Source organism: Prinia subflava, chromosome 1, assembly GCF_021018805.1.
Source record: "Prinia subflava isolate CZ2003 ecotype Zambia chromosome 1, Cam_Psub_1.2, whole genome shotgun sequence".
Lineage (NCBI taxonomy): Eukaryota > Metazoa > Chordata > Aves > Passeriformes > Cisticolidae > Prinia > Prinia subflava.
Window position 1 is genome coordinate 4,007,617 of NC_086247.1, and position 27,019 is coordinate 4,034,635.

At 39.4% G+C, this 27,019-nt stretch overlaps 1 protein-coding gene across 1 annotated transcript in view; it reads left to right on the forward strand.

Annotated features, from left to right (window-relative positions):
- The window catches only part of PTK2 (protein tyrosine kinase 2), a 188,532-nt gene that overhangs the window by 11,997 nt on the left and 149,516 nt on the right, over nucleotides 1–27,019 (forward strand). The gene's annotated exons all lie outside the window — the stretch shown is intronic.

Sequence of the window (27,019 nt, forward strand, 5' to 3'; positions counted from 1 at the left end):
GTTGAAATGGAATGGAGAATCTGGGGAGGGATTGGAAGGAGAGGTATTTGTGTGTGAAACAAGTGAACACATTTTTGTGAAAAGCACAGTCAATAGCTTTAAAGATAGCTGGAAACATAAGGAAGCTGAGGAAGGAGCTCCATAGCTAGAAGATAAATTAAGATTTTTACTCCTGGATAATTGTCTAATGACTTGGTGTCCTTGGAGAAGGAGTCAAATTAGAGCGGGAACAGATGACACTGGAGGACAAAACCTTCAGGCCTTGTATATGGACATTTAGATCTGCAGGTAAGGGATCTTTTGATTACAAATAGGTGGAATTCTGTATTGATTTTAAGATGAGAATATGGTGTTACAGGGGTAGATAGAACAAGAAAAAATAAGGAAACAAAACTGGACCAAGTGGGTGACTTGCAGCTGGTTGGGAAAAGTCTAAAAGGGAATGGCTTTTCGCCACAAAAAAGTGTTAAATTCAATGAATAAATATTGTCACTTTACTGAAAACCTTTCCCATATGGAAAAGGTAGAGAAATTTCAAAAGCTATGAAAAATCCCCCTCTCCTCTAATTTTTTTTCCCCTGAGCAGATATACTTGGTTTGTTTGTTTGGTTGGTTTTTTTACTTTTAAGAAACTATTTTGTAAGATCCATACATTTTTTTACAAAAAGTCAAAATAAAAGCACAACTCTTCAACCCAAACCATTTTTTTATGTTTAATCTCCTTTTGACCACTTCAGAAGCTTTCAGCATTTTATCCCTATTAGAAGGAGACTAATTGGTGTTTTAAGAAGTGTTACAACTGGTTGGACTTTAGCATAGAGTTCTTGTCACCACTTGCTTCCTAAATAATTGATTAATGAAATAAATCAATAAGTAACGTGTGAAAACAAATATTGGAAGGTGTTCATGGAAAAGGCTTTTGGTGTAAGGGAGAAGAAATGATCCCATGTTTGAATTATCCTTGCATTACTTGTAGCAGCTAATGAGCAAACGAGAGGCCCTTTATCCATCCCCTGGGATTTCCTTCCAACATCACCTCAAATCACAGTGCCATGCATTTGTACACTGAATTTTACACACATGGGTGGTTCTATTGAAAATCAGTGGGAGAACTTGTGTGGAAAATTTAACATGCCTGTAAGTGTTTACATTATTGATGCCTCAGCAATTAAAATAATATTTTTCTAGGATTTGGTGCTTTTTTTGATGCTGCATGTAAGTCCCATGGTATTACACACACAATTATTTTAACAAGTGTTTTAAGAGTGCTACTGATGTAACTTCCCAGAGCAGGGGAAGGTCATTACTACTGGCCTTGGAAATTAAAAGTAGCTTTTGCCTTATCAGGAAACATCTTTAGTTAAATCAATAAGTGCACGAGTTTCTCAGTCGGAGAAACAGTCTAATGAGCAATTTGCCTTTTCATAAAGGACTTGCCATGATATCATTCCCACTGTGTTAATTATCAGTGTTTTTACAAATTGTCCCAAATCATGACTAATTCCATAAAAATGTTCAGAGCAGGCGTGATTCTGGGGAAAGCTGTTGTTTGCCACTCAGTCTGGCAGAGCTGGTGGGACAGCCTGACTTAGCAGATTCTGTGTTAACCACAAAATCAGGATTTGGAGGCAGTGCCATTTGTCTGATGTAGCATCATAAAAGCAGTTCAAGTTCTTGCTGATTTTTTTTCTCCATGGTATGGATGTGTATTTCAGGTAAATGTCTGTGAGTCTTTTTTCTGATTTTCATGTTGAAATTCAAGTATTTTACTTTTCTCTCCCCCCCACACCCAGTTTATTACAGCTTAGATGAAAACTTAAACTCTGCAGAGATTATTTGAACTTTTTATGTTACTTTATCTCATGAGATTTTTTTTGTGGAAATCTTTAGGTAGCCTTTATATGTGTGGAAAATTAAGTATCTAAGGTGAATAGAGTTTGGGAAACAGTTCTTAGAAATCCAGTTTTAAGTGCATAATATATAAGCTTGGGCTTTCTACTGCTACTGTCTTTGTCCCTATAGTATATATTTGTTTGAATGGGAAAGAAGAAAAACAAAGTAATAAACTCAACTCTCTACATTACTTGGCCCTGAAATTCTTTTAGATCAATTCTTTTCTTTAAGAAACAAACCCCCAGCTTTCTGTGTGTTACGTGTGTATTGAGAAATATCTCTGTATATTTGTTACTTCAGCTGAGAACTGGCTTGGCTGCCCTGTGATGCACATAGCCTGAGGAAATAAATACTTTTCACTAGTTCCTCCCACACACTTTTTATTTTCCAGGGAAGCACTTTCTAATTCTAGATCTAGATGCTGCTAGTGTTTTGAATCACTCATCACAGTTTTCAGCACTCACTTGATTTTGCTAATAAATGTATATTATCAATAATAAAAGTTAATTTTGTGATGCCTTAACCCTTCTCCTTCTTCAAAATAACAAATCCATATAACTTGGGAAATTTTTAGTTTGCTTTCATAGGACCAACAGGATTTCAGGCAACTTGTCTATTTTGAGTTCAAATATAAGTATCTGGCTTCTACTTGACAAACTTTGGTGTTTTGTTTTAGGTTAGGTGGTTTTTTTTCTTTCCTTGGGACTTCCAGCTAAATAATCTGCACTTGTAAAATAGGATATATACTGCAGCTGGATCCTTAGGGAGGTTATCTTGTCTTCATAACACAAATATCAGTTAAATTGCTCTTAAGTTTTTTGGATGTTTGACTACTTTGACATTAGTTAAGAAAATACCCTAATGAACTCTAAATATTTGTTTCAGATTTCATGTTTCATTCCGTATTGAGCATCTGCTGCTGAGAGCTGGAAAGTCTACTTAGGGTATGTAACAGCTAATGATTTCAATTTCACACTGAGTTTTATCCTGGGTAAAGCAGGTCAAGATGAGATTTTGTTGCTGTTGTTTTCTTGTAATTGTTGAAAATCCTGATTGTTAAACAGTGGGTGTTAGAACAGAATTTCTGGGGTTTTTTTCCCTGAGCATCCTGGAATTTGCTTTTCTCTGACAGCCTGTTCATGGTCCTTCCATTTAGCCTGAGGGTACAGAGGTGGGCAGACCCTGCAGCAATTAATTTATTGTTCATGGGAGCAGTTTGCAAGGTGTATTCTCACCTGCCAAAGCCACTTGGCTGAAAAGTGTCTGACCTGTCCCATGTGCTGCCTTTTGGAGCAAAATACAAATAATTCTCTATCCTCATGTTCTGCTTTTCTGTCGTATGGAAGAAATGAGTCTTAAAGCAAAATCTTTGCTGTAGGGACACTTGGCCTAATCTGAAGAAGTTTAGCTTGAAAGCATGAGAATTTACAGCCACAGTATTCTTTGTATTATAGGAATTTATTTCTGGTCTGCATATTTTTGATTCCTTGTGACACCCCACCCCTCCATCTCCAGGGTGAATGGTTATATTGGAAAATTTCAGTTTTACTCCTCAGTGTAGTTGGTATTTCTGACTGCTGTCTTTATTGCTGCTCATATATATGGATGTTTGGAATATTCTTACATTTGAGTGTGGCTAGAATAACTTGTTGGATTCTTATTTTTTCTTTGTTGTTTGGTTTTCCTCCCTTTCTACAATCTGCCCTGTGGTTGGTGGTTTGGGAGCCTGGATTAATTTTTTTTTTCCTATTGCTTAGGCCTGGCAGGTAACAAAATTCATCTTCTGCTACTTCAGGAGCACTTTTGAATCTAACTTGTGGATGTGGTTACCCTTATTTAAAACTTTGATATCGCCTAGTTTAGAGTTGTTAATGTTCTTACCTGGACTGTGATACACTTGAGAACAAAGGAGATGTGGCTGCTTGCGTTTCACAGGAGCAGGCCCCTAATGGGACTTCAGGCTGTGATCTTGTATCCATAATAAATTTATTTTCATTTGTAAGAATCAGCAGAGGGTCACTTAATGTCTCCTGACCATCTAAATTTGCAGGGATAGATACTTTTATTCTTCAGTAGCTTACTTCTGGATATTGTTAGCCTTTCTTAAACATCAGTTTTCAAGTTGATGGTGAATATTTGCTTCTCTTCTACAATTTCTCCCTTCCCTTTACTGGTACGGGATGATGTTTCTTTATATTATGCAGTTTGTTTTTTCCAAGGAATTCCATCTATCCTCACCACTCCAAGGAAAAGGTTTGAGTGGCTTAAAAAATAGTAAACTTCAGTTTAGTCACTTCAGTTGGAAAAAACCCAAAGTATTTCAGATGGAACCAGTACTGATATTTTTATCTGTTAAAATCAAAATTTGTAATCTTAATGCCTCATTTTAATTCTGACTCATGATTCAGATGGAAACTCTTGAAAAATATTTCCTGGACATGGAAAACTAATAGTGTGGGAAATCCAGAAAACAAGGGCAGGGGGTGGGAGCAAAACATTTTATCATATATAAAGGCCTGCAAATCAGATCTGTAATTTCAGGGGGTTTTTTAATGCTTCCTTTAATTTTGTTTGACCTTTTGAAAGGAACAGCTCTGACTGTCTTGATGTCACAAGCGAAAAAGTGCACTTGTATGTTCTGTGAACTGAGGCCATTTGCTGCCTGGAATACATGGTTCCAATGAGTCATATCCTGGTAAAACCATGACAACAAAGTATTTATTAGTTTGTTAGGTAAATATCTTGCAGTACCTGCCTAGATAAGACTTTATAGAAAACCAGCCCAGTGAATAACAAGACTGTGAAATATAACGCAGAGTAAGAGGAAACAATGAAAAATCTTAAATGTAGATTGCAAGTACTTCTGACTTGTCAGGTTTACATTCAAGTCTGTGATTATTTTTTTTAAATTTCTGGCTGGGGATTTGATAGGAGGAAGGGATTAGTGCTACTTGCTCTTAAAAAGTGGTACTGTATGTGCAAATACTGCAATGACAGTTCCAGTGGAAGTGACAAAAAATGTACTGCATCTCTTACTTATCCAGATGCTTTATAAACTGTTACTTTTTGTATTCATATTGCAAAAAGTCAAGCTGTTACTTGTACCATGATAGTATTTTCATCATGTCATCACATACTTTGTTCCACAGAATCACAGCCTGTTTGCTCCCAGGACCCTTGTCTGTTCATGACAGTATTCAAGCCCTCCTCTTACAGGATGGAGTTTTCAAGTGTGCTGTGGTAGTGCTACCCTCACCCATTCATCTTATGGTTTTATTAGTATTTGTACTGGACAGAGTCAGAACTTGGGATGAAAGGTTTCAGTTTTGGGTCTGGGCTCTGACATGCCTCTTTTTGTTGTAACATTTAAAATTTGCACTCAGAGCAGATCTCTTGCTGATTTGAACAGCACTGAAATAATTTGGCAGTTCTGTATTTAACTCACCAGGTATCAAGGCCATAAAATAAAAGCAGGAAACTTGACAAAATGGCTCTGCTAACATCATCTAGAATCCCTGAATGCAGGAAAGGAGGTTGTGGACAGGTGGGGATCAGGATCCTCTTCCAGGACACAAGGGACAGGACAAGAGGAAATGGCCTCCAGTTGCTCCAGGAGAAGGAAAAATGCTTTCACCAAAAGGATGGTTTAGAACTGGAACGGGCTGCCCAGGGAACTGTGTTGAGTCCCCATCCCTGGAAATATTCACAAGATATGTAGATGTGACACTTGGTGACATGGTTTAATGGTGGCCTTGTCATTGCTGGGTTGATCCTTGGACTTAATGGTCTTTGAGGTCTTTTCCAATCAAAATAATACTATGATTCTCAGATAATGAGTGCAGAAGACACTAATCATACAATAGGGATTATGAGCAACAGTTCTGTTTAGCTTTGTAATTCTGATTTATTCCTCAGGCCAGTGATTGAGCATGGTATTGGTGCAGGCATTGTGTTGATAAAAATGTGTAATTTTACATGTACTTATTGTGTGATTTCAAACATGCTAGTCAGCCATTGACAGTGGGTGCTGCCAGCCCTTCCACCTAAGAGCAGCTTCCAAAAGATATTCTCTGGATTGTGTCTCTACTGCAAGTGACTTCAGGTGCTTTCCAGCTTTACAGTTTTATTTCAGGTGGAATTAAACTAGTATTGAATGAGAAACCTTGTTGTATCCAGCGTAACACTTGTTTAAATACAGTATTGCAGATGGAGAAATTAATGTTCCTTTTTTATCTCTTATGGTTAGAAACACTTCCCTAGTGAAATCTCAGAGATCTGGGTTCTTGTGTATTTTGGATGTTATGCATGTAATTTTGTTTTAATACATTCGGGGCTTTTCTCTTGATATAAAATTTATTTCAAAAGATTTCAGTTGGCACTTCAAGGTGTGAAGAGCAACCACTCAGTTCTCAAGTGTAAAACTAATTAATGGGTGTTGCTCTTGCCAGTAAGACCAACATGCTTATAGCTCCTCCTGGCTTCTGGAATCGGAATTTTGCTGGGCTTCCTGGCTGGTTTGTTATTCTGGACTTCTGGGTCATGGCAGGAAGATTTACTGTGCCACCAAGGTTATGATGAACTTCAGCTTCTTCCAGGGAGGCTGGGCTCACACGTGTGTGAGTTCAGTACAGAACATCCTCTTCTCTCAGGCTGGGCCTTTGCAGGGGCTCTGTGCTCTGTCTGTGCTGACAGAAAGAAAATGGGCTTGTAAGGAACATAAACCACTCTGTGTGGTGCCTGCTGCCTTTCTGAGCTCTGTCCTGGCCTTTGCTCAGCATAGCTGATACTCCTCAGCCTGTCCGCAGAGCAGCTGTTGTCTCTTACAGGGGACTAAGTGGGCTTGGGGAAATAAATTTCAATATTTGGGGTATTGTCCTGCATTGTCTCATCCCTCCATGGAGCTCAATAAAACTTCAGCCTGTCTGGATTATCTTGGAATATGTTATTGAGATAGAATGAAGTAGAGCTTCAGTTTTCTCTCTGGAGGTGCCAAAGGTCTTCTGTATCCCAAACAAAATATTTGTTTTGGTTGTTAGCCCTCTGCTAAGTGTGAATAGGGAAACATCAAGCACAAAACAGAGTCTGACTCTGTAAATAGAACGCTTTGTAATGCAGCTTGGATGGGCCTGGAGCAGCACATTCTGATGATGCCAGGGATAGCCATGCAGTGCTGCTGCTGCTCCCTTCCAGGCTGTTTAAATGGCAGATTTAAGGAATGATATTCTAGTTATTATTTGAGGTAAAGTTTGTAGCTCTGCTTCTTTGACAACACTTAGCTTGCACAGTGGTAATACATAATTGGCCTTTCATCCCATGTCTTGGTTAGTGGGTTAAGGTCTGCACTGGCTGTTGTTTATTCTGGGAAATGCACAAAAGTGTTTAAGACTGATCTAAGAAAGTTTCTGAAAGCAGCAGGATATTCTGAATCTTTGAACAAGACCATTCTTATACAAAATAATCAGTGATAACGTGCTCCTCACTGATAGGTGGTGGATTTCTTAACTTCCCAGTGTGTCCAGTTTCAGACACTTAGAGAATCAACTCCCTACCAACCTTGCACGTCCTAATATACCTTGGTGTTGTAAGAAGAAAACCTGAAGAGAATTTTCTGGAAATGTAAGAATACCAAAATTCAAACCAGATGGATTCAAATCTTTTCAAGGGTTGAAAATTTCCATTTTTACCTTAAAAACTGAGTGAAGCTTTCCAGGCTTCTTGTTCTCTTCTATGGCAGTGTGTGTTACTGGTAGAGAATCTCGAATTGTAATGTGGGGCAGGTTGTAATGAGTGTCCTTACAAGAAAAGAACATTAGGGGATACACAAGTACTGACATGTCATAAAATATTTGGAGAAAAAAAAAGCCAGCTTGATAGCAGGACCAGCAAGTGCCAGCCCAGGGGTTGTCAAGGTTGGTTTGTGTGTGCTGTGGCCAGGGAAGGATCTGGGTTATTTCCTGGCAGACATTCGTGGAGAACTTCCTCTGAAGGGAAGTGGGCTCAAGTGCACTTCCTGAAATGTGTTTTAATTAGCAGTGCCTGGGAGGCAGGGAATTTTCACTCCTGGTATTTTAGCCTAGCCCTTATCAGCACTGTGCAAAGTGAAACCATTACTTGTCTCCCTCCTGTTTGGCACACCCTGTTCACAAGTACCAACATAATACTGCTTTTTATTGATTTTCTCCCTTACCTCAGTAGTTTTGATAGAATCACAAAATAGTCTGAATTTGAAGAAACCCACGAGGATCACTGAGTCCAACTCTATATGGCCCATATGGAGATCAAACCCCCACCCTTGGTTTTGTCCCTGTCAAACTCTGACCAACTGAGCCAATAGTCCTTGTTCACTTTTGATTACTAAACCCTCCCTGTTTTCTCTGGTATTACTGCCTTGCTTGTAATCTCATTTTGTTTATGAGTGTTGGTTATTCTTTCTTAGTTTTAAAGCTGGTGGAAAATCATGGGTTGATATTGCAAGCCTCTGATGTGACTCCTTTCCTTCTCATGTGTTTCTGAGACACATCAGTTATATGTGAACACCCCATGTAAAACCTTTGAAATCAGCCTGACTCCCCTTCATGCCTAAATGCCTGTAGATAATTTGGTTTGGTTATTCTCTGTTCCTTTGAGATGTTGCATAAGTCTTCCTGATGCATCACAACTCCTCAGATGGCAATTTCTTTTGCAGCTATTGAGTTTTTGAAACAATGCAGTGTTTCCATGTGCTTCAGTTTCATGAAATCCATTTTCAATAACAAGGATTAGCAAAAAGAGTGGTTCATTTTTTATGCTTTTGTGTACTGCCCACACATACTGCTGTCTTGAGTATAGACTAGATGAATATGAGAAGTGATGTGATTTCTTTTATTTCTTTCTGACCAGTAGCTGTGTATCAGCACCCTCTTTTCCAGGCAAGAAGTAAAGCAGACAGCTTGAGTTCCCTGTCAAGAGTCCAGCCAAATGCAGCTTGGGCAGCATTTTTTTTATTAAGGAGGATGAAGAGTACACAAAGAGGCAATAAGAGTCTCTAGCTGCACCTGAAAATGAATGCATTAAATGCGATGAAATCTTCTGTACCAAGAGGGAGCCTTGATCACCCGGCAGGAGTTAATTGCTGTTCCAGGTGCCACTGAAACGCTGCCCTTTAACAACAAGTGGAAAGTTTATTGTTAGCAGTCCACTCCCAGCTGTGCTGTAGAAGGTGCAGTCTTTAAATTGGTTACCACGTTTCCCATTAAAAAAAAAGGTCATTTCTTATTTTAGGATTTAGATTGTGCAGAGCAAAAGGGCACATAAAAAGTCACGGTTGTCAACAGGACTCCAAGTTTGGCATTCCAGGTTATTTTTGTATGTATTGTAAGCAGGTGGCTGTGTTGTCATTTCCCTCTTTCAGGATCAGTCTACTCAGCTGAACTTTCAGGAGAGAATGGTAAAAGCTTGGCAGAATTATACAGAGTTTTAAGGTCCAAAGGAATTGGGACATTTGTAATCATGGAGTTCTTCCTTCAGCCTATTCCTTTATTCTAAATGATCTCTGTTAAGAGCAATATCCAAAAGGAGTGGTAGGCATTTTCTAATAGTACAAGTACATGATCATTATCCTTCCTTCCATTTCTGAAAGTCTTCTTGTATTTTTTTTTTCTGGTAGTAATATCCCTGGTAGTCTAAACTGTATTGTATCCTAGTTATTTTAAACATAACAAATCAGGCTGTATTCCTATGCCTGTAATATGACTGATGCTGACTCTCATAAATCCCTCTACACATAAATTTGCATTGGTCTCTTAATATGGTGAATAATTTACCTTAGAAGCCTCTGCATAATTATTTTTGGTTTGAAAAACATCCCAAGTAAGCAGGATATTAATTTGCACCTCCTTTTTGTGTGGTGCTAGGGGCTCTGTGTGAATCCAGCTTTGATATCTTTAAAAAAATTTCCTAGGCATAGGATGTATTTGTATCCAGTTTGAGCCTTGTGCTTCTACTCCATGCTAAATCCTAAACAGGAATGGCCCTAAATGAGGGAGGTTAATGAGTAGTGACTTCTGCATCTTTTTGGAAAGTTTTTCTGGTGATTTTATTTTTAATTCAAGGCCCACTTTCTCCAGATCTTGTAGTCATGCAAGCATTCCATGGTATTATTCAATAGAACATTTGGTGTTGGTGGTGAAATCCAGGCTCCAGTTCAGAGTGTTCCTCTTGATAAGGGCTGAAGAGAAGCCAAGCAAAGCTACCTGGAAGATTTTCTTTGGGTGTGTGTGTTTATAAACATATGTGGTGTGAAACTTTCACCAGCTACTCTTCATCTTTTTGAAGGGAAGTGTTAAGTAAGAACTCCACAATAAATCTAGAATTAGAGTGACACAGAAATCACTAAATCTTGATATTAATACAAGGAGTTAGTGGTTTTGGTGTTACTTTTGATAGTAAACACTTAGCTTTTAAGACATAACCTAATGCAGCTCTCCCCCCATAAAGGAGAAAAAAGGACATAAGGGAAACAATAATTTACATTGCTCAATATCCTGATGGTCTCTGTATTCATATATCCATATGTCCAGAGAATGCTGCTGCCATCCCTGCATTATCTGTATATCAGGAGTGTGAGAAATAGGGGTCAGAAAATGCCAGTCTAGCTTTTCTGACTAAAACTCCCACTAAAAAATCAAAAAAAATTTCTGATTGTTACATTCAGAGGAGCATCGCAGATTGAAAAAGTAGCTGAAATGTTAATACAGAGTTATTTTTTCTATTGGCATCTAATGCTTTTCTGCTGTAAGTTCTGCATTTCCAAATTTTTAGTGGGCAAGATGTGAAAGTGCTAGGGTGGGGAAGGAATGTTGCACTGAACTGGATGGCTCTACAAAGTTGCTTCACTCAAATTCCTCACCTGGTTTGTATTTTTAAAGAAAAATTTATTTCCTCAATTTGCATCTGACCTGTGAAATATTTTTATCAGAAAAAACCCTAATTTCTGTGTTATTTTGGTGAGTTAGATGGAGTTTAATTTTGTTACTTTAGTATGTACCTCTTTTTTCCTGTTTTTGTAAAATAACTTTTCAAGATAAATGAGTGTAAGCCTGTGGACATTTGAAAGGCAGTTTGTAGGAAGGACACAAAGTTTGGCCTCAGGGCTAAATTTTTTCTAGTTAATTCTGGAATATTACAGAAACTGAACAAATGCTGGTTGCCTTTGGGGTGGTAAAGTTATTATTTTTCTCTGGCCTGTTAAGTGGCAGCAATGTAGAATTTCTGCAGATTGGCCCAATGCTGGTTTTTGTGTTTTCAAGCATTCATGTTTTCTGTGAAGCTGATCTGATGGCTAATTGAGGTCACACACAGTCTGTTCAGGAAATCCTGGTAACTTTGCATTTTCTTATTTTACAGTTCTCTCACATCATTAAAATTACCTAAAATGTGTTTTGAAGCAAGGATATGTCTTGATCTGCCCACTGTATCTCAGATTTCTGAAGAATGCAGAAATTTAAAGGGAGGGATGGTGTCAGGGATGTGCACAGCCCAAGGAAAGGAAAACCTCTCCAGTACTGTCATATTTCTTATGGTAGAAAGAGAAATATACAGAAAAGAAAAAAGGTCTTGGATGATGCAAATAATGATACACATGAACCATTTGTAACTTAAATGGGTTGGTTGCTCACAAATTTTTGTTAAAATCTAGAGATATTAAAAGACATTACATTGAAATATTCATCTCTAATTCCTGAGGCTGTTGGTAGTGCATGTTAGTATTTATTTCATTTTGTGGTTTATAATATGTACTTTGTGCATAGCTTCTGATACATTTTTAGGTCCTGCACTGATGGCCAATTAAATATTGATTTGTGCATTGCTGGGTTTTGAGCTTCAAAGCACTTCTGAGTTGTGGTAAATTGATCTCCAACTCCAAACTAACACATGGAAGTTCTGAGACCAAGGCATCTGAATTATAAATTACTGTATGTTCTACACATGTGGTTCATGTATTTAACCTGTTTCACAAACAATATTAACTAGGTGGTTGTGCAATTTGCTCTTAAAATGCCTGTAAATATGAAGGGAAAATAAGGAGGGAACAACATAAGAAAGAAGTCAGTGCTGGCAAGTTTTCTATTGGCAAAAGTAATTTTAATTGCATGTAAAATATTTGAAAATTCTGCGCTCCTACCGTTGACACTGTCCCTCTCATGTAATTCAGTTTCCCAAAGACCCCAAAAGACCTCAATTTTTCTGGAGCTTTCAGTCACATATATCAGTACTTAGGCATTAATCAGGGCTGCAAATCCAGCCTGGGAGTGTTCCCCAAATAGGTTTCAGCTCACTCAGGCTCACAACTTAATACACAGGAATTAAATAAATTTCATCATCTGTCATGTTTTTCTTGAATGAGAAGATTTTGTGCCTAAAAATAAATTTTTGTGGCTGCTGTCCGAGGCCATATGAGTGGTTTTTAATATTTTATGCCGTTTAAAAGTATTTGGATTTCTGTTCCTTTGGTTCTTAATAATGTTACAGTTGGCCAGAGGACAATAGATGTGGCTCCATCCACCAGCAGTTTATAAGGAGACAAATGTATCCATTCATGAGCTATGTCAAAGGAGTATCACTGAAACTGTTTTGTGGGGAGAAGTCTGTATTTGCTCATTCCCACTGGGAAATATTTGCATTTTGAATGACTTTAGTTTTAGGGTTTGGAACAGAGGCCAAGGAGACAATGGAGAGTCAAATCCTTTGGCACTTTAAGTCCTGGAAGAATAAAGTCAGTTCATTGTTTCTCAGTATATCTTGGTATTTTTGTACTTTGAGGAAGATTTGGAGGAGTCAAAATTTTAAAATATTAGTATTAACTTCTTCAAAAACCAGACTTCTCAGAAATAGACATTCTGGATGTAGGACACTTCAGGAAGATGAAACTCAGTGGTCTTTGCATTCAAGTGCTTTGGCAAGAGCTTTTGGGTTGAGTCATCACAGTCACTGCCCAACCTCAAAGCTGCACTTTGTGATTTTTGGAACAGTGTCTAATTAATTTGGAGATTTTAAATTTTAGAGCTGTAGGTAATTACCAAACCTGTTGACATTATCTAATGTCTACAGACAGATGTGACAATGTCTTCATTAGAGAAGTGTGGGTGGGAAATACCTAAAATCCTTTTTGGTTTTGCTTTTCTGAGGTGAGCTAAATGAGTGTTAGTTGATACATTATAGTTGTACATCACTGGGTTAAGCCTTTTCGTGTCTGCTCTGTGGCAGAGGTAGTTTGGAGCAGTTGATGCCCTCGTTCCCAGCACAGAAACTCACTTGGACAGGGTGAAACCACTGCAAGTCACCACCCCTGCCACCTTTCTATGGTTGTGTTATTAATGACAATATTGTCTGTTGCAACCTCGGTTTCCTAAATAACAAGGCTTGTGCTGCTTGCCATCTCTCTTTTATCCTCTCCTCCATATATTTTTGGCTATAAAATGGTTCCTACCAAACTCTGCAAGAGGCAGAAGCTTCAAACCTCAGCTGAGTGGAGCTGCTGACTTGGAGCTGCCAACAGCAGCGTTCACACCCAGAATCATGGAATCATTTAGGTTGGAAAAGACCCCTGAGATCATCAGTTGCAGAGGTCTTTTCCAACATAGATGATTCTGTGATTTCCCTTGGATGTCCCCCAGACCTGGGACACTTGGAACTTTGAACTATCCAGAGCACTGTGAAGGAGGGGGTTGGAGGTGAGGTGGATTTCAGAACTGTGCTGGCTTTGGGATAAAGGGGCAGCAGCGATGCTGGTGGTGCCTTCTCCTTGCTCAGGGGTGTTCGGAACACTGCCATGGTGTTGAACATAGGGGTGTGTGGTAAATAATGCTATTAATGCTTTAAATGCTATTTTAAAGTTTCTCAAATTCAATTTTGGTGCTTCTTAACAATGTATTGAAATATTTTAATACTTTAAGAAGGTAAAAGTGTGTTGGTGGTGAAACACTGGCAGAGGTTCTCAGAGAAGCTGTGGCTGCCCCATCCCTTGAAGTGTTCAAGGCCAGGTTAAATGGGGCTTGCAGCAATTGGTCTAGGGGAACCCACCTAAAATCCCACCTGCCTGTGGTGGATGGGTTGGAATTTAGGTGACCTTTAAAGGTCCCTTCCAGCCCAAATCATTCGGTGATTCCACCTTTGCTGGGTTGCTGGGAAGTGCTTTAGTTATCTGACAGACTTAATGTAGCCAGATCTGCTCCAGGGATCTGAGGAGTTCAGAGTTGCCCAGTTTACCCCAAATTCTTCCCAAGGATTTCTGTAGTTTTTCTCTTTGCTGTGGAGACACACTTCATAGGTTTCCTTGGGGCCTCATGACTTCTGTCACTCTGTGGTTCAGGAATTGGGGAAAAGGGAGATAAACGGATTTAGTTAAATTGCGTTGATGTGGCAGTAGAGTTAACATCCCTGTCACTTTGGTGAAAATAATTCTTTTGGGTCCTTTGAGCTTCCTGTGGTTTGCTCTGAGCTTTCAGTGTCCTGTTATTAAGAGCTTGTGCATTTCTTCTTCTGTGGGGTTCAGCAGACAAATACAAGTAGAAATTATTCCAGCTCCAATTCTGTGACAAGTTGTTTGCATATGCAGCCTGAAATTCCTTTGTACTGTCACAAATGCTTAGTTTGCAGGATGACAAAATAAATATTAACTGTACCAGAGCTGACACTGGCATAAGTACACTCTGCAGTTCTCTAATTTGATCTCTTTCCTCATAATCAATGAAAAAAGATGTGTTCAGAAGTTCCTGAAATACTGGCAAACTTGTTCGGTACCTGCCTGATGTTGTGCCAGAATTACTTTACTGTATTCAAGCAAATTTAAGTTTGCATCCACTCTGAACCTGATTAGATCTTGAAGGGCTTGAAAATGAGTCTCTTTAATAATTATTGGAAATTTGGATAAGGTTTTTAATTTGGGCCATTTCTTTCTCATTTATGCCTCAAGCTTGAACTCACAGGGTGAGTCTTATGTTCAGGAAAAATTTGGAGAGGGAAGACTGGGGAACTAGAGACCTCGATCAACTGAATGTTTTTTCAATATTTTAATTTAAATTTTTTAATAAGCATTGCATATGTATTCTGAATATTATGAGAGGCAGAAGATACAGTTACAATGTATGCTAAATAATTTAGTGTGCTTGGGGTACCTGACACTTCATACATGATAAACTGAAAACTAGATTATAGAGTAATTAAAAAATGTTCACCTTCTTCACATTACTGAGGTTAGAAGTGCATGAAACAACTGTCAGGTCTGCTCTGGATCATCATTGTGACCAAGTTCAGTTCTTTGTTCTCACTCTGGAGGAATTCAGTGGCATTCAGGGGATTCTGACTCTGTCCAAGTTGGATCAGAAGCAGAGAAAGCTGGCTCGATTTCTTTTAGTTCATCTTCTCTGTTTTCATGTCTAATGAATAATCAGAAATGGAAAAGCTTTTTGGAGAATAATCCTCAAATAATATATCCTTGTTTGAAATAATAAAAGAAGTGAGCTGATGTTTTTTCATTCTTGTGAAATGGTGGGGCAAGGAATAAACTGCAGTATCAGTGAAGAATTTTAAAAGCTTAACAATGTTTTTCTTGGTTTAGGCTTTATTACTCTTGCTGTCCTTTTTATGGATTATATTTGGGTACAAAAGATTTACATTTTTCTGCTTCCCAGCACTCATTGCTAAGGCAGAAGCCACATTTATACTGTACACTTCTTTGTGGTCTTGAATTCTTATCTTTGTGCAGAAAATATTTGTTCACTGAGTCCAGCCTACGCTGGACTGTACCAAATGCCCTTATATAATTGGGATATTTGTGGCTCTTTTCTGTTTATTCTTAAAGGACTGCATCATGATTCCCTTTATGCTCCAGCTAGCTTGGTTTGCTGATAAGGAATTGTTACACATCAGCAGGGTAGGTATTCACCATTAGTATTGCATTTTATATATCAACAAAGCAAGCTGAAGTAAGATGTAAATATACAAGTGTATACACTATGTAATCCCTTGACATAAATGAAAAAAGCTGTTGCTGAAATATTTGTGCTTTTCAAGTGAAACAGCGCTGGTTCTTAACATCAGCAGGAATAGTAAATTTCAGAGTGTTTTAACAGTAGATGCATTTTGTATTTCATTTTTCTTTTCTAAGAACTTGTGTCTAGGCACAAAATCATGATAGCTTTAAAATACATTTCAAATAAACCTGTAATACTCTGCTTAAATACTTACAAGGCAAGTCAGAGTTTCTAAGGGACTTAGTGATTCTTAGCTAAGAAAGTAATGAGTGTGCTTTGTGAGCAGCACGCCGTCAGGATTCCTCTCCCCGCCGCTGGCTGCAAAATTGGCTTGTTAGTTATTTATGAGGAAAATTGGTTTGACAGCCCTGAAGGCAGAAGAGCTCCATTCACAGTATGAGTAGTGCCATCGTGCTGTAGCCTGGCCATGGGATGAGAGGAGCTGCTTCTTGGAGAATTCTTGGGACCATTTGGGTACCTCCAGCTCTGGGACTGAACTGTGGACGTAACTTGACTTATCTTGGAGCTTCAGACTATCTGTAGAGACCTCCTGACATATTTATATGGCAGCTTTCTGTCACTGTCTTTTCACCTTCTGGGGATAATCTAACTAGTTTAAATTGTATTTTGGGTAGGGGTGTGAGCTGTTTATTTCATCCTGGACCTAGAACATGTTCTGTTCTGACCTGTGCCTTTATCCAGTCTGGGTTTGGCCAGAAGCCTACACAGAAGGTATAAGGTATAAAATGTATATAAACCAGAAGTTTGCTTTGCTGTCTTTGTTCCTTCTCCCTGCTGTCTGTGCAGTTTGTCAGCATTGTACAAAATAGTATTTTAGGAGATCTGACTTCAAAAATCACAGTCATGGCTTGTGTAGGAAGCGTGACTTGGGTTAGCTGCTGGGGGGTAATTGCAGCATTAACTAAAACCCACAGCTTTTAGACTTAGAGGTTATAGCATATCTAATATTTATCTGCCACCCAATATGTAATGAATCTTAAATCTTTCTGCAAGTATTTCTGGTGGTCTTAATCTGTTTCATGCCACAGGCAGGGAGAAATAATGCTTTCAATTTTGTCAAATTAAGTTTTTACTGTGCATTAAATTGATTAAATAGAGCAGGAGATCAAGGCGAAAAATACTATCTTAAATTGCAATTCAGGGCTGATAGAATCTTAATGATGCCAAGCTGAAATTTTTCAGTGGCTTTGTGGAAATGAGAATCCATTAATCATCCGCGCTCGACTTCGCGCGGGGCCGAATCGGAAACAAACTCTTTGCATCATTCCCTTTGCCCACATGAGTAACGGCCGAGCTGGGAAGGTGCAGCCAAGGGGATGTGGGAGCTGCACGTGTGTTGTGTTCTGTCAAACCAACTGGGTCTCGTGTTTGATCAGGTTCTTCCAGAGAGCAGACGTGTTGGGGGCTTCCCTTACACCAGCGTCGCTCCCCGACAGCCACATGACAGAACCAATTAGGAGAAGAAAGCCCGTCTCATGTTGTGTGTGCAGTTCTTCTGTCTGCACTCTTGTTCCCCCACTACCCCCTCTTTACCTTCCTAATCTAGTTTTGTCAGTCATCTCTTTGGGTTTCTTTGTCCTGGTGTATGTGTGTATTTTTCTTTTATTTTTTTATTCTGCCCATGGTTCCTCCCTGCCTCACTTGTCATCTTTTTTTGTTGTCTTAATTCGTTCTCTGTCTATTTTCCATCTGGAAAACTTTATAAAAGGGGACACAGAAAACACAGGAGATGCTATGGAAAAGTTTTTTCTCCATTTCTGCTGGTGCATGAATGTTGTGTTGTGAGGAGAGAACCAGCCTAACACAACTATGGCTAACATGCAACATATTAAGAATTTTCTCAGTTTAGATAAGCACATAATATATTGCTCTGTAATGTCTCTTCTGCTTTTTCCTGATTTGTTGTCTTTACTTGTGTTGCCCCTAAACTCCTGTTTACCCTCTGAGGTAGACTCTGTGCCTTTTTGGCTTACGAAGAACTGTGTATTCTTGTGAAATGACAGAAATAACATCTGGTTTCATCTCCCTGCTAATTCTCATTGCCTTGTGTCTGCTCTGGTGTTTGCCAAATAATTTACTTGACCTAGATGCTTCTTGAATCAATGTTCCTTTGTAATCTCGGTTTTGGAAATCTTTTTTTGACTTTTTATGAAAGCCCCCTTCCCCAGCAGGATGACCCTTGGCAGCATGTTGTGTCTCCAAACACTGCAGTGCTTGGAAGTGGTGTAATCTGTGTCCCTGGGAGGATGTGTAAGACTTGTGGAAACACCCAGATGACATTAAAGAAGTTCTTCCCATTCATATGGTGGTGAATTTATTGGGCTTTTCTAGCACACTGAGTGTCCTTAGTTCCCTTATTTTTTACGTGGTTAAGATCCAAAACCGTCATGTCTTCACTGCAGAACTGATTTCAGTCTCTGTAGCTCTGGCTACAAATGCCCATTTGTTGTGAAGGGATGTTGTGCTTCACTTTGGGAACAAGCTCCAGCTGAAGCAAATTCCTTCTCCATCCACAGTGTCACAGATGGCCTAAGAAAACCCAGGTATTCTCATTACAAATAGATTTCATCTTATTTATTGAGGCATGTTTCTGTACAGAGCAAAACTTTTGCAGCTGCTGTCACCTTCTTCACGTTACTGAGGTTAGAAGTGCATGAAACAACAAAGTGTGAACACTGGAGCAATCCCATTGTGAGCAATAAAACATGTTATTTCTTAGGCAGTAAGTCTGTCTTTCATGGATGGAAGTGTTAAGGCCCTCTCCCCCTTTTTTTTTTTTTTTTTTTTTTTTTGGTAAGAACAATGTGTGTGTAAAGGTGATAATCTCCTGTTAAATTCCGACAAACACCTTCGTGTGTGTTCTTTACTGGAAGACTCCTAAATTTTTTCTCCCTCACTCTGTGCTGGCTGCATTGATTATCTTCAACCTTATTTCACCCATCTGTAACTTGAAATCAGAAAAATGTAGAACTTTAATTACAGCTCCTGAAAAACTGCTGTAACAATGGAATCCATGTGTGGGCCAAAACCATGGAAACGGCATAATTTTACAGTGGTGAAACATGAAAGGAAGTTGACTCGCCCAACTTTCTAAGAATTTGTGTTTTAACAAAAAAAAAACCACCCAAAACTTGCAAAATACTCTTCTAATATTCTAAAAAAGAAACTTTGGGTATTTTTTCTTATTTTGCATCATTAATCTATTACTCTAAATCCTTCTAACTAGTCACCGCTTTAAAACCAAAACAAAAAATCCCACTCTAAAAAACCCTCTCTAAAAAACCCCCTCTAAAAAACACTCAGATTGCAGTTTGCTCTTACACAGCTTTGTCTTGAGCTTCTTAATATTTTGCCTGAAGTAATTTCTCCTTATTCTCACCCCTTCTGGTTGTGCCCTTGGCACTCATTTCTTTACCTGGAAACACATTTATTTTACATTCTGGAACACCTCCGTGCTCTGTGCTAAGTTCCTGTCATACCTCAAGCACAAACCAGCCTTTGCTGACATGTAGAGCTAATTTGTATTTCAGTGCAAGAACTACACAATCCTGTCACCTTCTGAAGACGTGGGTGACTTGTGGTGGCACATTGTGTGTCACAAGTCCTTCACGGAAAATGACAAGGGAGCTTCAATCATAGCAAGCAATGTCAAGACAATGTTTCTTGAAAGAAAAACATCTACTAAAGCTATCACTTGGAAGAACAAGCACTCTGTAGTACAAATAGGGGGTAGCTGCACACGTATAGAATACATGTCTGCAGCTTTCCCTAAGCCTGCCTGAGGGCCTGAATTGTTATGTTCATAAAATGTCACAATATTTCCATCAGGATTATGTGAGTACAGATCACAGTGCTGGAGATATAGATCTGAACTACTGCCAGCACACACATGTCCCTCCTTAAACATCTTAAATGCTTTTAAAGTTTCCTGGGCTTGTTTAAGCACTCCTTTTGTGATAAACCATTAAAGGATAAGAATATTCCTGTAATGTGGCTGACATTAGAACAGTACTTTTGACTGAGTAGGTGTTCTTACAGGTGATGTTTAAGCTTGTGACTTCACAGAGGCACAACAGGGAGTTTAAGACCATGAGAATCACAGAATCATTTTCCTTTGAAAAGACCTTTAAAATTGATAGTTCCAGCTGTTAACCCAGCAGTGCGAAGGCCACCACTCAACCCTATCCTCTTCCAGTGTTTGACTGCCCTTTCTGTGAAAGCGTTGTTCCTAACCAGGCTAAACCTCCCCTGGCACAACCTGAGGCTATTTCCCCTTATCCTATTGTTCATTACTTGGGAAAGAGACTGACCCCCCTCCCCACCTGGCTCCAACCTTCTGTCAAGGAGTTAGAGAGTCAAGATCCCCCCTGAGCCTCCTTTTCTCCAGGCTGAGCCCCCCAGCTCCTGCAGCTGCTCCTTATCAGTCCAGCCCCTTCCCCAGCTCTGTTCCCTTCTCTGGATGTGCTCCAGCCCCTCAATGTCTTCTCATGAGAGGCCTGAATGTGGCCACAGGACTGGAGGTGTGCCCAGCACTGGGGGCAATCACTGGCCACAGTGTTGCTGATACAAGAGATGCTGCTAAAGGAGACCAGCGACTGCCCAGCCCAGCCCTGGCCCTCGATGGCAGCAGAAAATGTTATTTACATAAGAGTTTGCATGCCTGACCCAGTGGCTGGTGGCACCTCTCTCCACATTTGTCTCTTGAAGAATTGCAGGGAGCTCAGTGCCAGCTGTGGAGAAGGCACTCTTGCTGGTTTGAACCTAATCTCCAGTAATTTCCTCAGATGTTCCCTAATGCTCAGACTGGCAGGATTTGTTGAATGGTGGTGCTGCATTGATTTGCTTTTCCTTTTTCTATTTTTTCCTCTCTTCATCCCCCACCCCCTCCACTTGTGCTGTGATCATGTTCACCCTGAGCCTCATGTCCTCCCTGCTAGGGGGGCCCCAGATTTGGTAATGTGGCCTTTCTTGGCAGCTGCTCCATCCCTCAATCCCTTCAGCTGCCCAGCTCTAGACATCTCTTCCTTTTTCTGCTGCAGAGACCAGAACTGGACACAACATGTTGATGCTTTTTAGTTTTGCACAGTAATATGTTTAAGTACCATGTTTTCAGTACCCTTCCTAATGAGACACAAAGTTTTGTTGCTTTTGGCCAGCTACTCCAGATTGAGCTGATGATTTCAGAGAAAACAGTGACTCAGCCTTCCTCCCGCAGTTGGAACTGGAGAAAGTGCAAGTGTTACTTGGTTAAGGAGGTATTGCTCAGAATTTTTTCCCCAGATGCATTACATCACAGCTCTGTGTTGAAGTGCAGCTGCTGTCTTAGCAACTTGCTCAATTTTATGAAATCCTTGTTGGTTTTTTTACCCCCATTGATATGACTTTTGCTTACCGTAAGAGCTTAATATGACCCTCAGGCTTGCACAGTTCACTTACCCATTTTGTGATGCTGAATAAAACCGATTTTTGGGGAACTGCTCCATCCTCTTCTCCGCCCAAACCTCTCTTCCCCATAGACAAAAGGTGCATATAGTACTTGTGTAGATATTGAGACTAAATTCTTTATCTGAGTTGCTTAGATACTGCATGTTCAGTAACTCAGTATGTAATGAGATTGATCCCACCTGCCCTGAGTAATGACTGAGTGATTTCTCTTGCTCTTCTTAATCTCCTTAAATGTAACTTCCACCAGAACCTTTTCATTTAATACCCTACTGTTCAGTGTTCCTGCTTGAAAATTTGGCTTGTGGTGGCTGCATAGATAACTCAGTGGTCATGCTCAGTGATGTGGTATAAATGAATTTGAAGTGTCAAGGTGCATACAGAGTTCAGGGCAGAGTTCAGCTGAGATTGAGGAAAACACAGGTGGATTATTCTGATGGACTTAATCAGAGTTTGTATTTTTTCAATTTCAAAAGCTAGTATTTAAGAAGCATAAGCAGGGTGATTTTGGAGGAGTACCAGTAGGAGGGGGGAAACTGAGATTTAAAACTCTTGAAGGATTTTGTTTTTGGTGTAGATGCTATAAGCTAAGGAGACTCAATACTGATTTTGTTTTCAAATGTGAAGAGGAAAGCAGGTACAAACAGAAGAGTGGGATAGTGAGAGGAATGTGACAGTAAACTGACAACAATTTGAGAAATTATGGAAACAGATATGAACTGAAGGTGTTCCTGAGGTATAGGATGAATCAGCTGATGCTTGTACTGGTGTAACACCACAAAGCTTTTGCATATTTAAAGCCACTTGAGCTATGTCAGATGTGGTGATCATCACACCATAAATGTGCCTTGTACCTGTTTTATCATCCAAACACTTAATTTGAAAAAAACCTCTGTGTGTTTTGTGCAATATTTCAGTTGGCCCTCATTTTTCCTTGCTAAATTTGTGTGGCTTTTGTGTTTGAGGCAGCAGCTTGCCCTAGAAGCAGTGAGTGTTTAAAGAGAACCTCTCAGAACCCAGCACAGGCTGTGCACGTTGCGGGGTGTCACAGCGGTTCACTGTTGGCTGCTTGCTCGTTAACCTTTTCAGCAGACAGAAATGAGAGCATTAAATCATTACTGCTGATACTCACAGCTGAAGCCAAGATTTAAACCAATATAATAAGGGACTCCAGTGCAACGTGCATCTCCTGTGAAGCAGGGCTGTAAACACAAGATGTGTGGTTTTGTATGCTGAATTTCCTCTGATCTGGCTGAAGCACAAAAGAACTGCTGCCTGGTTTAGTGGGTGGAGGTGTCTGTCCTGCAACTGTGCCCCCTGCATCTCTCCCCAGGGTGACAGATGAAGATTTGCAGCTAAGCTGGATATTCAGCTGCTGCTGTGCCTAAGGCAAATGCAATAAATATGTCGATAAGGGAAAAAAACCCCTAATCTGAGTAAGCAAAGGTTTTAGTGCTATTATGACTGACATTTGAATACTGTGTCAGGTATTGGTGTTTGCAAATCGGGGCTGCTACTGAAATCCAAAACAATTGGAGCATTTAAAGACTTGTGAGGATAATAAAATGTTTAGGAAAAATGGGCTTTTACAGTGAGGCACTTCTGCCTCTCATTCTATGTACCTACTAAATGATAAGATTTTATTGAGTTGCATTGAAAATTGCCCTAAAAAACTGCCTCAGTGTGAAACAATATAATAAAAGGTTGTTAACATTCAGCCTTGCAGATTGCTAAATTAGAAGTAGGTTAGATGTAGGTTACAAATGAGATGCACTTTTAAAGATGAAGGGAAAAAACACATATGGAACAACGCAACTGGTGGTTTATACAATCTTTTAATCATACTATAAAAGTTTTTAATAGCTGTTCCTTAATAGATGTGCTGTCAGGATGAATTCATTGCATCTGCAAAGTCTTTGTTCAGTAGATCAGATGGTCATGGATAAATCCTTGGGTTTCTCAACAAATGTAATTTTACTAAGCATGTTTTGAAAGATGACTTGTGTTTTATGTTTAGTTATTTGCTCTTTAAAAAAAGAAAGATATTTTTACATAGATGATGATATCTCAATTTCATTTAAGACCAGAGGAACGTCCTTTTTAGCCTGCCAGAGAATACAGGAAAGGAGATTCTCCAGGTGGTTGGATCCAGCCTCTAAGACAACATCTTTCAGGACCAGCCACACAAAGGCTAAAAGCTGAATAGGCATCTATATTCCTAAATTATTTTGGTACTGTGGCTAACTAGGAAAACGGCATTTTCTGTTGAGTCTGTGATGTTCCTTGTGTAGTTGCAAGGATTGTTATCCAGTGACATGTGCTGCTTGGCTTTTGGAGACTGTGGTCTGTGGTTCCTCGTGTGCTGCGAGCCTTCACTCTTCCCTGGAAAGAGAGATTGGTTTGTGAGTTGAATATCTGAATTAATTTCAAGGGAATGCTGTTAGGCTGGAGTCAGCCAGCTCCTGCTCCAGGAGAACAGGATTAAGTTTCTTGTGGTCTGCTGCTTACCACAGCTCTGGAAGGAGATCAGTGCTGCAGATGGGGCAGAGTCTGAGCCTCTGGAGTTGTCCACAGAGCCATATTCTCGTTTTACCTTGAGGCAGGAATAGGAAGCTCACAGAACATTCCTGTTTTCAGTGATTAGATGTTAGTCTTGGAAGGGAGATTTAAAGTTGCAGCTCCATTTTAAAGAAAACATTCGTTGAAACTCTGCAATGTAAAATGCATAGTTTTATAAAAGCAAATACAATGGTAGAGAGACCTGGTCCTCAGGGCTTCCATAAATCAGAAAAAACTACTAGTGCTGGGATTCACAAAACCTATTTGAGAACTGTAGTGCCCCAAACCATCTCAGTTCATACAGAAGCAATAATAGTATTCTTTAAAATACAGTCCTTTCTGTTCCATAATGAATTCATGTACATTACTGGTTTACTTGGCAGGTTTCCTTTGGCTGAGGAACTTTATTATTTTGTAGCACCTCTAATGCAATTTCAGCTTGTTCCTGCTCTGTTACAATCATCTGGTCCAATATTACAGAAACCTTGCTTGGAAAGGAGCCCTTGAGGCCATCTACTCTGTCCTCCCGATATCTACATGGGATAAAATCAGTTTTCTCTGAGAACTGATTAGTCTTTGCAAAATATCTAAAAGTTTGCCTATGATAAAGAATATGATGTGAAAGTAATTTTTCTTCTGCCTGTTCAAACTGGCAGTTTGCTCCCTGCCAAGTAGCACAGGGAGATACTTAAGAATATAAATGCAGAACACGAGTGATCCCTTGAAAGGATCAGTAGGAGCAGCAGCACTTGAAATATGATTCATTTTAGATTTCACTTTGAAGAACTACTTTGGAGCAGATAAAAAAGTAAGATTGGTTCATGTTGTACAGCTGCTGTAAATGTGGTTTGTGTGACAGCACTCCAAGCACTCAAAAACTGAGTTGTGGAAGAAAAGTCAGTCCAGGCCTCCCTGATGTGAGGGAATCCTTCCCAACAGGACAGCTCTCCAAAATGCTCTAAGTGTGGCCAGAACCCACTCATCATTTTTCAGTGTTAGATGTTCAATGAAAAACCATATTTGAGAATATAGCTAGGAGGTTTCAAGCCAGAAGAGATGAGGATGAGCTGGAGAGGTGGGGCAAACTCAAGGATAAGAAAGTTCCTAAAGTGCCCACACTAAGAGGAGCACCTGAAGGTAATGAACATTTCACTTATTGTTGTGGTGTCTGGATACACAAAGGAGTGAAATTGTTACTGTTATCTTTAGAATCAGGAAATATTTATTTCATTTATGCTGTAATGAATTGACATTTCTGTAGTGATGGTGTTTGCTAAAATTAAGATCAAAAAAAAAAAAAAAAGTGAAGTCCCCTATAGGACTTTGTGTTTAATGGAAATAATTGAGAAATACCATACAACTAACCTAAGTGCACATATGCAGTTTTGAGTATACTGATATGACCTTCAGGCTTCAATTTCTTCTGTCCAACTTGCTTTTAGACCTAATGTATGTCAATTAATGGCAGAAAACAGTCTCTTGCACTAAATTGAAATAGAAGAAGGTGCAGTTGCAGGAAGCTGTTCAGTAAACTTGTCCCAGGGGTGCAGCATCTCTTCAGTTAATGCACTTGTGGGACTGATTTGCAGTGGAACATGGAAGGAAGAAATCTTCACAGTGTTTGGCTTAAATATAGCAGTGGTGCTGATGGTGTCAGTGCCCCATTTGGGAAGGTCCTGGTGCAGTAACAGGATCTGAGCACTGCGTGTGTGAGCCCTGGCAGGGAGAGATCGCAGAGGAAACAGCGGCTCAGGTGTGAGGGACAAATGCTGGAATATGATCACGTCTTTCTTGAAGTTAAAAATATGTGTGTGTGTTTTAGCTGCAGAGCTTTTCTGTGTTTAAATCCTGAGATGTGATTGTTTTCTGCCTGTGTGTATATAATAACAGTAATAACATTTTTCTGAGGTTGTTTGCTGTTATTTTCCTGACATCTGTTGTGAGTGCACATTTAACCAAATAGTCTGCTTCCAGAGTAATAAATGCTGCAATAAAACATTCCCAGTGCACAAAAATTCAAAGAACTTAATACACTTTCAAGTATTTGTAGTAACTTAAATCTTTCGATAGTTGTTAATTATAAATTGAATTTAGACATTAGTTTCTATTGGGGTAGAAAAATTAAAATCAAAAATGGTATTTTCTAATCCACAGTTTTAGGTGCTAGACTCATGTGGCTGCAGTTGTTGGTATTTTGTAGCCTAGTGACAAGCAGGAATTCTTTGTGACTTCATTAAAAAAAAGAGTGTGGAAACAAACACATACAAACAGAAGATAAAATGATGCAACATTTATCTTCATGTAACTTTCCACATAAATTGTCACTGCAAATCTTGTTCTGATGGAAGAAACCTCCCCTCTGTATGTGCTGATTTGGATTCCGTGCAGGACCTGTTGGATTTTCTGCTTCCCGCTGTTCCTGTGTCTCCTTGGCTTCATCTCCTGTCTCAAGGCATTTCTTATATGTAAGATGGTTTTGTTCCTAAGCAGACAGCATGATGAGCATCTTTTAAATGCAATTTACTGTCTTTTAAAATATTGTATTCTCCCAGACTAAGGCATTCAGTATTTTCTCCAGGTTTTTTTGTAGTGTCCTGTTGCTGCTTTGATTTCATGCTTTAAGTGTGTTTCAACTTCGTGTGTTGCTGTTTCATCATCTCCTCAGAGCAGTGCAGTTAATTTCTGAAGTTTTCCATGGGCTTCCTTTAAATTTTAGATGTAATTCTCTTTGGTATTCAAATTTCATCATGTTTTCCAGCCACAGACATGAATTGTAACAATCTGTTGGTGAGAGCAGGGCTAATAAATTTATTAAGCCTTCTTATTTCTTCTAATAGGCAGCAAAGTAGTGACCATCTGCCCCAATAATCTCTGCATCTGTTTCAGCTGCTACACCTGTGATAAAGTTCAGTTTCTATGTGGATTTTGTACCCAGTGTAACAATTTATTACTCAACTTTGCTGTTTCCTTTAACCAAATAACTGTGCAGACCTTTTTTTTAGGTTCAGTTCAGTTTTTCTCTCATTTGTTTTACTGGTTCCCCTTTCTCATCCCCCCACCACTTGTATTTATTTCAGTTTTCATTAGCCCCA